Here is a 5,410-nt window from a genome sequence, read left to right as displayed (position 1 = left end):
TTTTCTTGTTTTCTGGGTTGGATTCAAAATTACAAAGCAACGGAGATTAACATTGTTAGTCGTGAAATCAGAATTTGGTAAACTGTATACCATCGGTTTTAACATAAAATAAAAGGAAAAGGAACATGTTAATCGTTACGGATTAATTTCGTACACGCGAATCGTACTGAATTTAAAAACAAATCAACTCTACTTGAAAAAAATTCAACTTAGTATAAAATATATGACACAATACGAAGTAATAAATGAGTAATTTTACTGGTTAACAATCTATAACGATAATCTTATGTTTTTATCGCTCTTAGACTCTCACTTTTTCAAAATTTTCCATACAAATGCTTTGATTTATGTCAGGAAATTATGTCAGAATTTATATCCGGATTTCTTTCTCGTTTTTTTTTTTTATTTTTTATTTTTTTTGAGACAAAGTGTGAGCGAACAAAAGGAAAATCTCGAGAGAAATACATTTTTCTACAACAATGTTTAAACATATCATTATTTAAGGTAAAAGAAAAGTTGAAAAAAAATCACGAAAAAATAATGCTTAAAATTGAAATAATTTTCAAACAAATTGGATTTTAAAAAAAAATTAATTTTTGAAATATTAACAAAAATGTCGTTTTCAACTCTGCAGTTGCATTTCAATGGGCAGTAGATGAGCCAAAATATTTGTTTTATCTACTTTCACTGCCGGTGAAATTTTAACTAATAGTTGATTTTTTTTTCTTTACGCACGCATTCCTTATATATATTTCTCTATAAATTCTAGTAAAAAGTCTTCATAATTTCAAGTTTCGAAATCTTATGGTTTCAAATGGAAAAACAAAATAAAACTTGAAGTTGAACTAGGAAATAGTATTATTTATAGTTTAAAAATTAACAATAGCTCTAAGTATTGGAAGTATTTATAAATTTACCTAAAAGGGGAAAGAGAGTCTCGTTATTTGTTTACTTATGCTGACAGGTAGGAGGGTGTAAGCAATAAAAAAAATTTTTTATTGGAAACTCGACAGAGTTTTTTTATTACGACTCGACAGAGTTAATGAGCATCAGTCACCTCATCACACGAACTCTCGGACATGGGTCCAGTGCCCTACTGACCAGGCTATCCCGTCCAAGGGTTGTTGATATTGCGATTATATAGTTATATCTTGTTAGTATATAGCTGCGATTATATACTAACAAGAGGAAAAGGATTCAAAAGATTCAAAATCACAAAAAATAATAAATAAAAAATTAAATAAATAAATCGCTTATGTGGTTTCTATTTAGTTTTATCATTTGCTCTTCCTTATATACTTCGCTTGAATTGTTCCTGAAATAAAACGTAGTTTGAATTCGCAACAATCAAATTTAATTAGAATTTTTTCTTTTTTTTAAAGAATTATAAATGTGCCTTAAGAACAATTTTGAGTAAATTGCAATTGCGTATGTTTTGTTGCGCATAGTTATAAAATTAAGAAAATTGAAAAGAATGATGGGGAAAAAATAAGGAAAGAAAAGGAAAAGAAGAAAAAGAAATGAAAATTATTCATGTGTGTATAGTCATCTGCACTGTGCAATTTTGTACTAATCTATATTAATATCTAGAAAGATTTTTATAAAACTGGGACAATTACCTTCCACTCAAACAGAGTTATTCTCTTATATTATTTTTTGATGAAACTTTCTTAATAATTACTTAAAACTACAGTTTTAACTAACATTTAATTGTACCTAACATTAGATAAAGTTAATTCTAGTCGTAAGAAAAATGCGTATCAATTCATTTTATGCAAATTTAGAAACATGTTTAATAGCAAAATGTTCAATTAATGAAACAGTATGACTATTAGTCATATTTCCATAGTTTACACCACTAAAAATATTAACTTTCCTTGAATATAGAATATTTTTCTACATTTAATTCTATGGCATCATTCCTTGGCACCATCTCAATAATTTTTTATCGCCAAACGAAAGAGTTCGATAGCAATAGGGCAACCGCACATTTGCTCAGGCTCAAATGGCGAAAACGAAACACAGGCTGCGCGTTGACAGATGTAAATGAATGTATCAATCATGTAGCCAGTGGCGCCCCTGCCCCTAATGGAGCGAAATAATGCCCCACTGGGTGCGCCCCTGGGAGAAAGAACACCTGTAATCGCTAATCTCTTAGGATGCTCTCCCCTCTTCCACACCCAACTTATACCTTTTAAGATTCTTCAAAACTTTTCGTCCGTGTTGTAAATCTCTTTAGTGAAACATCTCTTTCACAGGTTGAGTGTTTAGGTTAACGTTGAAGGTTGATTGGTAGGTTAATCCTAGCGCCAGATACACGGTATTTAAATATTGGATATTTTGATTATAGACCTAAGGCTACATTTTCTACTTCAAGAAAAGAATTGAGGCTGATGTGTTTACCACAAATGATAGTCACTATTTTTGTTCTCCTTTATTAATGAAAACATTTTAGTTATTAATCTTATGGTTTGAAATTCATCTTTTGTAAGAAAATGTAATTCATTTTTACTAGTTTTGTTTGAAATAATTATTACATTAAGAAACAATCCACACTAGGGGAAAATACTTTAGGTCAGGATTATTTCCTTGAAAAGAGATAAATTTTTTTAAGACATTTACGATATTAAATATTTTTAGAACGTATACAATTTTTTATGGATTCTTTTTCGCTCTTGTTTAAGAAAATAAATTATTTTGCAAATGTTAGATCTATGTAAATTTCTTTAGTGAAGCATTTACTTCTCAGGTTGAGTGTTTAGGTTAACGCTGAAGGTTAAATGTTTAGGTTAACATTGAAGGTTGAGTGATAGGTTAGTTCTAGCACCAGATATACAATATTTAAATTTTGGATATTTTTATTATAGATTAAAAGCTGTATTTTCCACTTCTAGAAAAATTGAAAACTGAGCGAAACAAGTTATTTTGCAAATGATTTCAAGCTGTTTATACATTTACTTAGAGTGGATATTTGTTCAAACTTTTCGTCTTTAATTTATTTTATAATCGTCTTTTAACAGATGAGCCAATTTTGGGCTTATAATTACTAATGTTCAACTCCGTAACCTTGTAATTTTTAACCCAATCCAGATGACAAGGGAACTCACGGATCAAATATTGGAAGGGGGGGATTTGACTTCGTGGAGGACTTTTGATGAAACTAACCCGCATTTGCGTTACATGGAGAGGAAGACCACGAGAACCTCACACTGTAAGCTTGACTGCAAGGGGACTCTATCCCATACGTCCATCTACCAATGGGGATTTTACGTCAGCACTGTGGTCGGTGCGATCAGGGTGAGGAATTCATATCGACCAGCCATTGCTGGGATTCGAACCCGGTTCACTTCACTTGAAGGCGAACGCTTTTCCCCCTGAGCTTTCCTCTTTAGTGAAACATCTATTTTCACAGGTTGAGTGTTTAGATTAACGCTGAAAGATGATTGGTAGAATAGTCCCAGTGCCAGATACACGGTATTTAAATATTGGATATTTTTATTGTAGACCAAAGGCTGCATTTTCTACTTCAAGAAAACAACTGAGGCTGATGTGTTTACCACAAATGGTAGTCGCTATTTTTGTTCCTTTATTAATAAAGGCATTTTTGTTATTAATCTTATGGTTTGAAACTCAACTTTTGTAAGAAAATGTAATTAATTTTTACTAGTTTTGTTTAAAATAATTATTACACTTAGAAATAATTTGTACTTATGAAAGCATTTTAGGTTTGGATTATTTCCTTAAATAAAGATTAAAATTTTCATGACAGCTAAGATAAAAAAATTTTTGAACAAATACGATTTTTTACAGATTTTTTGCTGTTCCTTTTAGTGAAAGAATGTTTTATACAAAAGATTTTTAAGTTGTATACAGATTTACTCAAAGAATATTCTCAAAGATTCTTCAAAGTTTTTCATCCTTCTTCTAAATTTCTTTTGTGAAACATCTCTTTCGCAGGTTGAAAGTTTAGATTAATGTTTAAAGTTGATTGGTGGATTAATCCTTGCACCAGATGTATTTAAATATTGGATATTTTGATTATAGACTTAAAGCTGCATTTTCTACTATTTCAAGAAGGGATTTTAAACAAATTAAAAAGATCATGCACTATTTTATAAAATTCATTTATCTAAAAACAATTCCATGCAAAATATAACTTTTTGTAAATAATTATTATTCTACTTAATAATAGAAAAAAAAATTAATGGTAAGGTATGCATTTTTGCATCATTTTAAAAAAGTTAATTTTACATGGCAAAATACAAAAGGACGAAATTGGTCGAATAGTTTTTAAAAAAAAAACAAATTTTAAAAAAATCGAATTTGAAAAAAATATTTTTTTTTTAACAACACTTTGATTTTTTACAAACTATTGATTGATTTTGCTCGATTTTTGCATTCTACAATGTAAATTTATATTAAAATAAATTATGTAAAAATTATATACCTTACAATTCAAAATTTTTCGACTATTGTTAAATAAAATAATAAAAAATCACAATATTTACTAAAAGTTATTTTTGGATAAACGAATTTCATAATTGTGTGAAAAAAAATTTCAATTCACTTAAAAAGTTTTTGAACTATGGCTAGCGGTGAAGAAAGAAAATTTAACAGTGAGGGGTCTCAAGCTTTAGACCGTTCTCTTGACCAAACTACTGTATTTCGGGTATCTGAAATCCGAGTCTATCAAAATATGCGAATGCTTTTTCCAAATATGCTAATTCGGAGAAAGAAAGTTTCTGTGTCTGATCTGATTTCATAACTTAAAACATCGTTTATAATTAATTAGCATATTAGAGACATCCTCTCGGACCCTTAATACTCGGACCTAGAACGTGAAGATCGGATCTTTCGATCAAAAGTTATTCAGGATGGTCCGTTGTTTTAGCACTGTACAATATACAGGAGCATCTATTGAAAAAAAAACAGCCGAAAAAATTACAAACAAGACCTCTTAGAGGAAGCATTTACGTCTCGGCACATGGATTTGCTACAAAAATTATTTCTTTGATCTTAACTGTTTCCCTGTTATAAATATTTGAAAACCTGCCAGTCTGATATTGAACTTGAACTTTTTGGTACAAAAGAAAGTTTCTTGTGGAAAAAAGAAATATGAAAAAATGGCTAAATGAGATATAGTTAAGCCTATTTATCATGAAGAAATAATTTTTACTACATCTGATTTTTTAATTTTAAATAGTTATTAGTTTTCGTTCCCTGCCAACAACAAACCAATGAAAGGAGAAAAGAATACATTTTGAAACACGTGATCTTCAAAAATTAAATAATAACTCAATTAAACATCCTTCTAATTCCACAGAAAATGCGGAAACACGTGTTCTCGGCCTCACACTAAGATGTTTTTAAAAGAATACACCTGCCTTTAAACATCGCTTCTAAAATGAAA

This window comes from Parasteatoda tepidariorum, chromosome 6 (genome assembly GCF_043381705.1).
Source record: "Parasteatoda tepidariorum isolate YZ-2023 chromosome 6, CAS_Ptep_4.0, whole genome shotgun sequence".
Lineage (NCBI taxonomy): Eukaryota > Metazoa > Arthropoda > Arachnida > Araneae > Theridiidae > Parasteatoda > Parasteatoda tepidariorum.
This window is presented reverse-complemented; position numbering follows the sequence as displayed.